This window comes from Capsicum annuum, chromosome 6, assembly GCF_002878395.1.
Source record: "Capsicum annuum cultivar UCD-10X-F1 chromosome 6, UCD10Xv1.1, whole genome shotgun sequence".
In the NCBI taxonomy this organism is placed as follows: Eukaryota; Viridiplantae; Streptophyta; class Magnoliopsida; order Solanales; family Solanaceae; genus Capsicum; species Capsicum annuum.
In genome coordinates, this window is record NC_061116.1 from 44516507 (window position 1) to 44530089 (window position 13583).

The following is a 13583-nucleotide window of genomic DNA, read 5'->3' on the forward strand; positions in this document are numbered from 1 at the left end:
CCCATTAAATGATGGATATTTGAATTATATTGTCAATACATCCAATTTTTCTTTAATTCGATAGTAGAGTAAAACATTATGGCCTTGGTAGTAAAGCATTAACCTGTAGTGAGATATCATGAGCCAAACGACAACCATTGTTACATTGTATGATCTTATAATGGTCTTATATGATCAAGACAACCCAAACATTTAAAAGTTGAATAGTATACCTTCCAACCACAAAAGAGAACCACAATTGTTCTTTGAAACCATAATCCTAGGGATTATCTTGATTGACCCATCAAACCTGTGAACCAAGGTACGATCGTAGATAGACCCCATAAATGCTCCAAGAATTATCTATCTTATTAGGAGAGATCTCACCTAGATACAAACCATACCAACCCATGATTGTCCCATGATCGTGCAAAGAATCTATATGTCCCTTCCAATAATTCCTAATTGTGAATTTTAATGGGGTATATCAGTCTTTTACCCCTCTTTTAACATCAAAACACATCATCTAGGATATTTTATGGATGATTATAGGTGTTAGTATTACCCTAAATCACCATTACTCAAACAAAAATCTTACACTTAGTTTTAAATAGAGAAAAAGGGTGACTTCTTTCCCCAAGGTAGAGCTAGGGTTCATCTTCTTTAGGCGACCAATTCCAAAGAATTCTTCAGGGTTCTCATCCCGGTATGTATGATTTTATAAATGGGTATCAATTCATCCATTGAGTCCCAAAGTTAACCCAATACTTTAATTTAGTTCAATATTTATAATTTAGGGTTATGGATGTTGTCAAATTCCTTGATACCTTAGTCCATTGGTTCATCGAGTTATAATTCATATTTATAATGAATTTTACTGTTATTATATGTCCATAAACCCTAAATACATGATGGAATCCATAATATTGGACTTAAGTTATTTAATTTCTTATATTCACTTATATAATGGAAAAGATATGTTAGTTGCATTTTTTAGAGATGGTAGGTTATGAACACCAGATGACCTAGGATTCTATGCATTGTACTAAGCCCGTCAGTATGCATGTTTTGAATGCTATCGAATAATGCATTTATTTCACTTTTCAAATTACTATTATTATGATTGAGCACTTTAGTTATTAGTGTCATTAAGTTGGGATAGTACTTAGCTCCAAGTAGACGGAAGGGTAAAGGCTCATCCGTTAGTTAGGGTGAGCCCTTTAGTAGAAGTCCCTAAGCCTTAAAACTGTGGTGCCATCATATGTTCTAAAGGTTCACCCATCATACCAGGCTTTACCCTTTAGTCCTTTTAGATATTAGTTTATTTGATCCACGCCAGTCAGTGTTCAAACCCTTGGCAAGGCACTGAATACCCTTCCAGTCAGATATTAATGGTTGCACCCCAATTAGCTTATATTAGGATATGTCGGTAATTAGTAGCTTCTATAGTACATTATTTATAGATTGGATTTTGATAATTGTACGACCTTGTATTCAGTTATTCATCTTATTATACAAAACATGTGCATTACTTAATTTATCATGTTACATGCATCATTCAACTTTTATTAGTTATTTCCTATCTCATAAACTCAGTTGATTTAAAGTGCTTATCACATACTTTCTTTTATGATATATTGTCTTAAAATATAGGTTCTGATGCTCGCATTTTGATCATAAATAGTACAATATCCCACCATCAACAATAATATTTTGGTAAGTTCTTATTAATCCAGGGCTAATATTAGAATTTCATTTTTAATTTACCTTTCTTTAGTTTTAAGTCAGTTAGATTTAGCTGAGGGCTTATCCCAGCAACTAGTCATAGTAGAGGCTTTTAGAAGTACAATTATATGTTCAACTTGTGGTTTTAAACTCATATATTATTGTTTGTTTTCTTTTGAATATTATTTATCATTCAGTTCAATTTCTACATAGAGATTTTATGTTAGTTATTTTCACTATTCATAGTTTCATGTCAAACAATGGGTTATCTTGCCGTCACTTGTGACTCTAAGCCCCATGTTACGATGAGGGGTAGTCTCAGGTAAAAAAAACTTGGTATGAAAGCATCAAGTTCAAAGTGTACTAGAGTGTCTGAAAATTGTGTTTAACAGAGTCTTATTCATGGGTATGAAGCTTCCACACTTATGATTGAGAGGTTATGAAACATCTGAGGAAAAGTTTTACTTATTTCATGTTTATATTGTTAGATAGAGTGTGAACCCTATTAAAAACTTATTCTAATTTGTTATTTACACTTTAATAAAACATGCCTCTAAAAAGAACTAACAGAAGGTGGAGTAGAAATAATAATGGTGTTGGGATTCAACAAGCACCACCACAAGACTAGAGAACCTTTCGAATGAAAAAGTCTCCCATGCCGAATTCAATGCTTCTTTTAGAAACACCCTAGGAATAGGACCCTTGAAAAATTACTTAGGCTTTAAACCTTTTTGGCTCTGTCCGACTCAAGGGAGTCACTCGTATCCCTTGGATATAACTTATGGGCTATTGTAAGGGTTCAATATTACCCTAAGCGATATGTTGAGCTTAGCTACTGCCAAAGATATGACTCAACTAGGTAAGAGTCATATAGGAATATACGAGTGGTGCAAGGCAAGTTGTATGGTCTATATTTGAGTTTTCTTATGGAATCTATCCACTATCCAGGTGGTAGGTATGATTAGGGGCGTCACTCGTACCCATAGGTATGTCTTAGGGGGTATGAGTTATATAGAAAATAGTAGGTAAGGTGTAACCCCCCAAAATTTAGGTCTCGGGATGTCACACGGTGCTTAGGGGCGCAAGTGACCCCAAGCTAACCCTCCTACTGGAATAACTCATAAACAACTAGATAAAATGCTTAAATCTATATAAAGTTAGCGAAAATATAAAACTTCTCTGAACTTGAATTAACTAAAATATATTCCTTGTAAATCATCAATAGTAATACAAGCATTATAAATCTCATAAATCATTATAATTAACTCAAACTCTTTAAATCATCACTTAGAGTGGCTCGGTAACACATGAAACTTGAACTCTTATGGACTTGAGAGTTTCTTATAACCGACATAACTACACCATGTAAAACGCATGGAGTCTAATGTTTTTCCCTTCTAAGGAGAGAACCCCACATTGGCGGGGGTGTCGTACTCTTGCCAAGGAGTATAACGTCAATTTCTCAATCATAATCCCATACTCGGCCTCTGGCCCACAATCATCAATATCAATCCTACATTGGCACGTAGTTTTGGGGAAATACCATATTTCCCACTTGGTGCTAAATACTTCTCCCAGACTCAGCTTAGAACGCATTAGGAAATCCACCTTAATCAATATCAATTCGTGGGTCCATTATAAAGACCAAAACATAAATATATATCTCATCGGTAAATCATATACAATTGTGGATTCCTAACTCGACTCAAAATCAAACAATCTTTCTCAATATTGAGATGTATCAATTCATTTAGTAATGGCAACATCAATAACTTTGAAAAAATATCAAGACTCATATATAACGGCTCAATCTTATGAATCAATATACTCAATAATCCAATTTGTTATAAAGAAGCTTAAAGCTTGACACATGTCTTGAAAGCACTTGAAATACCAACTCATGGTAGAACATGATATTCACAATATTAAATATCAAGTTATAATTTGAAAGTTGTCAAATAATCATGTATCAAAAACTTCAAGACAACATCATAGAACTCATTCTTAAATCTCAAGCTCAAATATCAATTTATATATATATATATATATATATATATATATACATATATATTCAATAATAAAAATTCTCATAGAAAAGCTTAAATCATGACTCTTATCTCAAATCATTAGAAAATCAACTCATAATAATAATATTCAACTCATGGCATAGGTACTCAATTTAAGAGATAAAATGATGAAATAGTCATGTGTATCGACCTTGAATAGCTCAAATATCATAAATCATTAATAAAGTAATTTTGGTGTAAACCCACTTTGCAAAATCATGGATTTCAATAGTAGAAATTAAATCTTTGGGCACAAGAACAAAAGAAGTGTTCTTGTTCAAACTCCACATACCTTGATTATGGATTTGAATGAAGAAACTTGTTATAGACTCCTTTTCCACTTCTTGAGTTAGGATTCTTGATGCTTTTGACTTGGGTACCTCGAATCTTGAACCAATTTATAAAATCTATGGTTTTATTCTTGATGTTCTTGGGAAATTTGGATTGGATTTTTGAGAGAGAAACCCCAGTATTCTTGATGAAATAAAAGAAGAATGAAGTTTTATTCTTTACTTGGAAATATATAGAGGGTCAAAATGGGTTGAAAAGACCAAAATACCCTTTTAAAAAAGCCCCTTAATTGCTTAAAAAAATGGCTGACTACATCCGTGATAGGCCGTTACGAAATGTCGTTACAAAAGGGTTAAATTTTTTATTTTCTGCCTAAGGCTGGCGACATCATCAGAAATGTCGTTAGAAAGTGACAAAATCATCAGAAATGGCGTCAGAAACATGACAGCCCGTCAGAACCGCCGTCACCGTTTTCCAGCTTGACTATGTTGGTTTAAAATGGGCATAACTCTTTGCGCCGATATCAGATTTTGGAGAAGTTGGTACCGTTGGAAAGATATATCAATTACCTATCTGTTGATAGGTAATGAGATTAAAAATTCATAGTAGAATGAGAGATATTCTCGTTTGAAGTTGACTATACCAGTATCCTTCCCAAGAACTCAATTGGTAAGGAATGTTTTCATTTGCCCGATCGTTAGATCATCTGTATGGCCTTAATACACGCCATCCTTAATTAGAAAACAGCCAAAGCACTATAATTTATTTCTCAAGATCTTGATTCATGGTTGTACTATTGGTTAGAGTCTCGGCGAATTACAAAATGACTCTAACTTCCTCACCGGGTGTCCGATTCGGGTGAATCTTATGTCGATGGAAAGCTTATCCAATTCTCCACATGACCGAGAGTAGAATTTAGGGAAATAAAACATGAGATAAATAAAAATCAATTTGGAAGTCATCCATATTCACTCAAAAGATGGATTTAGGCTTAAGAAATGATTGGGGTATTACAATATCTCCCCTTTGGAAACATTCGTCCTCGAATGTTGCTTTTTGGACAAGAATATAGAGAAAACTGAAGACACACAACTGAAACAACTTGCAAATCTAAATCTACATCTTTCTAAACTTTGAAGAACTTTGTTGAATGTATAAAACCATGATGAGAATAGCTATACAGCTTGATCTGAGATTGGAAAAAAATAGATAGAGGATAACTGTAATTCTCGACTGAATCTAGCTGATTTACCTTCTTCCTATATTAAAGAGCGGGTGCATGCTGATAGTTTAGAATTCACTTGATGTGAAATGGTGCAATCGTACTCATAGACAACGAAGAGATAATTTCTAAAGGCATAGGTCATGAGAAAAAAGGATAAGACTACACAACGGGTATTACATTGTCTGGACTAGAATACTTGGAAAACAAAGATTGTTCAATGAATGCTAACAAACTGAATCACAATTATATAATCGAATCTAAAACTAATGCCTGATACACATACTGAACTGAATTCGTAGATTTTAGGTGTGACCTACTACTTATCGAATTACTCATACCTATGAAATTTCGAGTGGTAAGACCAGACTAGTTCGAAAAAAAATGGAAGACTATAGAAATCTATCTGCCAAATTTTAAAATTGGATTGATAGTTATGCAAACTGAATCATACTAGATACTCATACTTAAGTAGAGGATTTCTTCAACACCCTCTCAAGGAATTCTAATGGTATGAAGGAGCAAATAACTTTAGGCAAGATCTAAACAAGACATATGAATCGAAGGTCATAAAATTACTATAATCCCATAACTTGAAACCTAAACCTATAAATCATAAGTCAGGATAAAAGTATTAAGCTTCAAGCAAGGCAACTCCTTACTCTCAACTCAACCACACTTCTCAAACACTCTCTCGACTATACTATACCCTTCTGATACTATATTTGATCGATTTGACTTACAATCCTCACATGACACCGATACTTTCATTTACTCATATCCCCTTGAAACAAACCCCCTCATCGTTTTCATGCGTAACCTAGAACCACAACATTCGCCACATAACCCCATTATGAATCATAAGATCCCACACATCTACATTCTTACAACTTCTCACTTTAAGAGAAATTCTCATTACCACTTCGACAACTCCAATCCACCTAGCACTAGCCATTTACTAATGTGTAAGGCACCCATCCACATGCACACAAACATGACATTCAAGCCTATCTTCATAACCACATGTACATTCCTAATCAAACACTTATAAATCCTCTTCTTCATACCCTACACACCTCTTATCAAGAAAATTTCCATGCACTCACCTCAAGCACACCTGACATACTCCTTGCTAATCGAGTCCTACACAAATGCTTCACTCCAATATTCTTTCTAAATCATGGAATTACAACTCATGGAATTACACAAAATGAACACACCACAATATTCCCAATCATAACACATTAAAATTCAACTAACCATTGCATGTATCAAAGACTTAGCCTCAATCTTACTTCACATTACCGCTAAGACAAAGTAGGCATGGCACCCTCTATCATTGATAAGAAAATATCTCTTCTCTCCCGACTAAAACTATTCACCACCACTATCTTGGGTAAGGAAATATAAATAAAATATTAGAGAATGAGGATTTGACACATGAATAGATACTATGAATAACTTAACACTCAACTGAGGCTTAAGGAATAGAGGATTTAACATCATAAACCCATCAAAGAAATATGGCCAGGGGACAGGCACAATATGAATTTGAATTCCTTTCGTGCTGATCATTAAAAGTAGTGCCTAAACATTTGAACTGAACATATCACAAAGCTTGAGTACAAAAGTCATGCGTTGCATGAACTAAATTGGGAATTCGTAACTATGAACTATGATTCCAACCGGTGAAAGGTCTGAGTCTCTGCATTTCGATAACTAAGTGAGGACAAGATTTTTATATGGCATGCCTGGACATGAATCATGATCATAGAATCAAAACATAAAGCATGAATAAATATAGGAATGACTGAAAATACTAAAATAAAAATAGGTCGAGCAGTATCCCTTCTCACAGCTGTTCCACAACTTATTGGCATACCTACTAGAACCTGACAAACTAACCTGGTCACTTGTTCTACTATCTTTCCCTTAGACTAAAGCCATCAGACTTCTTGACTCAATTATTAGGAACATCGTTCATTGCTTAACTAGTCTTCCTCCACCTAACAACTCCACGAAACTTACTAATTACGCCACATACAATAACCCTAGAAAAAAATAAAGCATCCCCATAAAACCTTGGGAAAGATTTCTCACCAAGAACACAAAATCAAACTTAATTACAAGTTAATCAAACTCAAACTCTCGGATACATTGTCCAAGCCCATTAGATCACTTCCCTGTAACTAGCACCATTAATCAAGAAATCATCACATCCACCTTCACATCCACCATTCATCCAAGATTAAAGCCTAGCTCTCAGCATAACTTACAACTCCACCTCACACACACAATTCTTACATAGAAACTATAAAACAAAACATCAATAAACACTAGTCCAATTAAACCCCCTGATAACAATAATTGGTCATAATCATATGGCCTTTCTCATTCAAAATCCATCAACACGCCTTCTACACATCATTACTAGCTATCCTTCATACACAACTTAAATTAGTTCGTAACTCTCTAAGCCTCAACTTAACTTTCCCTTGCAATCTTAGGAGCATCTAAGTTACCAATACTCATCCACTAAGTATCATCATCCATAACTTATACTTATCTTGTGCAACTCACCGTCAACAACTCTTTTAAAACCTTAAGTAAACCATTATTTACCTTCACCAATAACTTCTTCTCTTTCTTCCATGAGCTGACAAACAAGAACAATATCACTTCATCACTAACTCGATCACATGCAAAAGGCTCAGCTATACATACTTTCAATAAATCACACTTTCTACCCTTTCTTGCCAAAACACCTCTATACCAGTTCTAACCAGCACGAGAAAACAAGATACACAAGGAGTCGCTAGTGAATCAAAATAGGCCTCACCCGGCTTTACTACTATTTGATTTACATTTTGAAAAAGAATTTGAGATAGATAAAAAAACAATTATGCTAGTGAATCAAAAAGGCCCCACATGGCTTCACTAGACTTTTATTTCCCATATCATGAAGATAACTAGGTTACAAGAGATAGAAACTCGCCATACAATATTTGATAATCTAAGAATACATATCTTACTCTGTCTTAACTGAAAGAATCATAAGGGAGAGGCCATAACATTGAACTTAGGAAACTTATAACACGTTGGTAAGCTCTTCCCACACCTCTTTGTGAGACTTCTAAAATTTCTTTCTTGTAAGTCTGAAAGCATTATCTGAGGGAGAAAATTGGAAATCATTGATCATGTTACCTCAGGAACATATAGATAAAGAAGTATAGATTATCAATATGGATTCTGAGAAGGAAATCTGGAAGCGCAATTAACTTGGGCTTATTGCACAATTTATAAGCAAAGCATCATAAAGCACTAATAGGGTACTTTCTAGGTCATTTACAACTTCATAACTATCGTGGGGACTATTTAAGAAAGTACTATCTATAAAGAATTAGGTTTGACTATCTCTAATACCTTGAAAATAAGGCGGGGATACCCCAAATAGGGTAAGATGAGAATTTGTATAAGTTTCTCAACGAACCTTTCTACAACACGATCTAAGACTTGAAAGAATGGAGACCTTTCCTAAATGTATTGTAGCCTCTCAAAGAAAAGTACAGTCATCTTCGTACCATTTTGCAAGACTTTACTAGACACGGCTTCATAGACACCCTAGGACACTTGAACTCTGTGCTCTGATACCAAGTTTGTAATGCCTCAAAATTTTGGTCTTGGGACATCACACGGTGCTTAGGGGAACAAGAGACCCCAAGCTAACCCTTCTACATGTATAACTCATAAACAACTGGATAAAATACTTAAATCTATATGAAGTTAGTGAAAATATAGAACTTCTCTGAACTTGATCAATGTAAATATGAACTTTACAAGATTACAACTCTACTTTTACAAATAAAACTGAAACTGAATACATCAGCTTCTACTGACTATCTATGAAGCCTCTACTGGTACTAACTTTAGAAAGATGGGTCATGACTCCCAACTACCCAATCTAAATACGACTAAAGTAAGAAAAATACAACACTTCTTGAACTGTATAACTGACTTATTCCCTCGAATCAAAAGGACTCATCACCTGCTAACTGGAAGCTATAAATTAACTGAATGTGGTATCTGCGCTATAACTTGTACCTACATTATAAGACAATGTAGCATATAGAAATATATAGGGGTTAGTACTTTAAGGAATGTATTGAGTATATGGGGGTGCAATGCAACATTACAAATAATATCATAAATGATTATGAAAATCATGCATGCTGACGATGACAACTTTCTTTGCTTGAATTAACTAAAATATATTCCTTGTAAATCATAAATAGTAATACAAGCATTATAAATCCCATAAATCATTATACTTAACTCAAACTCTTTAAATCATGACTTAGAATGACTCGATAACTCATGAAACTTGAACTCTTATGGACTTGGGATTTTCTTATAACTAATATAACTACACCATGCGAGCCGCATGGAGTCCAACATTTTACCTTCCTAAGGAGAGAACCCCATATTGGCGGGGGTGTCGTACTCTTTCCAAGGAGTACAATCTCAATTTCTCAATCACAATCCCATACTCGGCCTCGGTCCTACAATCATTAATATCAATCCTACGGTGGCACGTATTTTTGGGAAAATACTATATTTCCTGCTCGGTGCTAAATACTCCTCCCAGGATTAGCTCAGAATGCATTTGGAAATCCACCTTAATCAATATAAATTTGTGGATCCATTATAAAGACCAAAACATAAATATATATCTCATCGGTAAATCATATACAACTGTGGATTCCTAACTCGACTCAAAATCAAACAATCTTTCTCAACATCAAGATGTATCAATTCATTTAGTCATGGAAACATCAATAACTTTGAGAAAATATCAAGACTCATTAAAACAACTCAATCTTATGAAACAATATACTCAATAATCCAATTTGTTGAAAGGAAGCTTAAAGCTTGATACATGTCTTGAAAGCACTTGAAATTCCAACTCATGGTAGAACATAAAATTCACAATATTAAATATCAAGTTATAATTTGAAAGTTGTAAAATAATCTTGTATCAAAAACTTCAAGAAAACATCATAGAACTCATTCTTGACTCTCAAGCTCAAATATCAATATATATATATATATTCAGTAATAAAAATTCTCATAGAAAATCTTAAATCATGACTTTTATCTCAAATCATTCGGAAATCATCAAACTCATAATAATAATATTCAACTTATGGCATAAGTTCTCAATTTAAGAAATTAAATGATGAAATAGTAATGTGTATCGATCTTGAATAGATCAAATATCATAAATCATTAGTAAAGTAATTTGGGTGTAAATCCACTTTGCAAAATCATGGATTTCAATAGTAGAAATTAAATTTTTGGGCATAAGAACGAAAGAAGTGTTCTTGTTCAAACCCCACATACCTTGATTATGGATTTGAATGAAGAAACTTGTTATAGACTCATTTTCCAATTCTTGAGTTAAGGCTCTTGATGCTTTTGTCTTGGGTACCTTGAATCTTGAATCAATTTATATAATTATGGTTGGATTCTTGATGTTCTTGGGAAATTTGGATTGGATTTTTGAGAGAGAAACCCCAGTATTCTTGATGAAATAAAAGAAGAATAAAGTTTTCTTCTTTACGTGGATATATATAGAGGGTCAAAATGGGTGGAAATGATCAACATACCCTTTTAAAAATGCCCCTTAATTATTGAAAAAAATGGCCAGCGACATCTATGATAGGCCATCATGAAATGTCGTCACAAAAGGGTTGGATTTTTGATTTTCTTCCTAAGGATGACAACGTTGTCAGAAATGTCATCAAAAAGTGATGACATCGTCAGAAATGGTGTCAGAAATATGACAGCCTATTTTGGAGAAATTGGTATCATTGAAAATATAATTGAATGACCTATCTGTTGATAGGTTATGAGCTCAAAAATGCCAAGTATAATGATCGATATTCTCATTTGAAGTTGACTATACCAATATCCTTTCCAAGAACTCAATCGGTAAGGAATGTTTTCGTTCGACCAATCATTAGGACAACTTTAAGGAATTAATGCTCACCATCCTTGATTGTAAAACAACCAAATCACTATAATTTATTTCTCAAGGTATTGATTCATGGTTGCACTATTGGTTAGAGTCTCGGGGAATTATAAAATAGCTCTAACTTCATCACCGGGTGTCTGATTCGGGTGAATCTTATGTCGATGTTAAGTTTATCTAATTCTCCACATGATCAAGAGTAGAATTTAGGAAAATAAAATATGAGATAAATAACAATCAGTTTTGAAGTCATCCATATTTACTCAAAAGATAGATTTAGGCTTAAAAAAATGATCGGGATATTACATAAGGTCAAGGAAAGGTTTGGGTACATAATATGGTACCACTCGTACCCTAGGATATGAAAGTTTAGGTTGAATGAAGGGACTGTGGATCTATTTTTTCGATAGGTTAGATCATGTAGAATGCATGTATCTTTGTCCCTGTAATTGTACCATATTTTTGGGCATGAAATTGATTTCTAAATTCATTATTTTGAAAATAGATTTTGGTATAACTGTTGATTTTGACAAATTACTCATTTAATTAATTTTCCATGGATTATGATGCATTATTCATGTTTTACTAATGTTTATAAACATTGTGGGATGCATGGAAATGGTAAATGAGTTTTGAGGCACAATGGATTCTCTAATTACTTGGTTTTGGTCTAGAAAATTGTATGTCCTCAAATTAGTTGTGAAAATTTCCATTGAATATATTTTTTTCATATGGTTTGACTATCCTTAAATCATTGAATAAATGGTTAAGGAACATGAATTGTTTTGGTTAGATTAAAATGATTTTGAAAAGGCCTTGGTGGCCATGGTTTGATTTTGAATTAGTTTTGGTTTAATTGGAAACCTTGGAGTCAAATTGATCTAATTATTTTGTTTATCTATGTTGGGTCTAGGTAGCAATTGATTGAATAACATTTTAGGTATGGGAGAACCAAACATCCCTCGAGTACATATTTGGTGATCTCCATTAGACCAGAGTGTTATGCTTATAGTTGAAATCAGATGAAGGTTGGTGGTTAATCTGAAACTTTTATTCTAGCGGTGGACTTTAAGGGAAAGTCAGGTTGCATATTCTGGTGATACTCTTCTCTCACGGTTAAGAGAGTGCTCTACCAATGTTGTATTTATTCTATTAGTGCCTATGCCTAAGGTTCATATTTTTTATTTGACTTATTTTCTGAATCTGAGACTTGACTTTATGTTAAGTTACTCATGGTATATGTGGTTATGTTTCTTTCATTGTCTAGTCTAAGGACTCCTTTCATGGTATGGTTTGATCAGGAGGATTTTTCATTATGGTCTAACCGATTATTATAAAGTACTTCATACCTATGGTTTCATGTCTTGTGTTGGGGGTCTCTATCTTTCCTTGGGAAGAATGGATAATTCTACTACTTTAGATTCCTTAATGACTCTTCTTATGTTAGGATGGTAGTGGCTTGGAGATAATGGTGACTTTTTGTAAAGGGTAATATAGAAGTCCCTAAATGGGGGAGAGTCTAGGATGGATTCTAGAGTTAAGGTTTGAAAGTAAGGTAAGGTTGTTTTCATGAGAATTGGTTAAGAAAGAAATAGGTGGTGAAATTCCTTGTGTAATGATAAAGGGTGATAGATCTTTTGATGGATAGATCATACCGCAGGTATGTAAGCGGTAGGCTTGAATTGTTGTGGTTGATAGATGTTCGCATGGTTTTGTTGGGTTTGGTAAGGCATAGTTTTTATGAATATTTCATGGATTCATTGTTGCATGATATTGGTGTTCAATCATAGGTTGGGGATTTTGGTTATAAATTGTTGACTATAGGTTTGCTCATGTCCTTTACTCATAGTTTTCATATTATAAAGGTGATGAAAGTAGAATAGTTTTTCATGATAAATGAAAGAAGTTATGCATGGTGGCCTAAGTTAAATCTTCTTAGAATTGGATAGGATTGAACATGGAATTTATGGTGTTCAGTTAGACTCAACCTCTTATACTGATATGTCTCGATAAATTCCAAATCAATTCAGACTTTCTCTCTAGCATGAGTCTATTCATCCAATAATCTATGATGTGTGTGTGAGGAGGAGGGGGAAGAGGTATGGATAGTCTTTGGTTGGTTTGTTCCTTTGGTTGTTATTGTTATCTCGGATTCTTAGTTATTTAAGGATCTTGGAACAATAAATTTGTAGGTTTTGAATAAAAGGTATGGCTTCGAAAAAGGTTCCATGGTGGAACTAAAAGTTCAAGAAAGTCATTTGGGATGTGG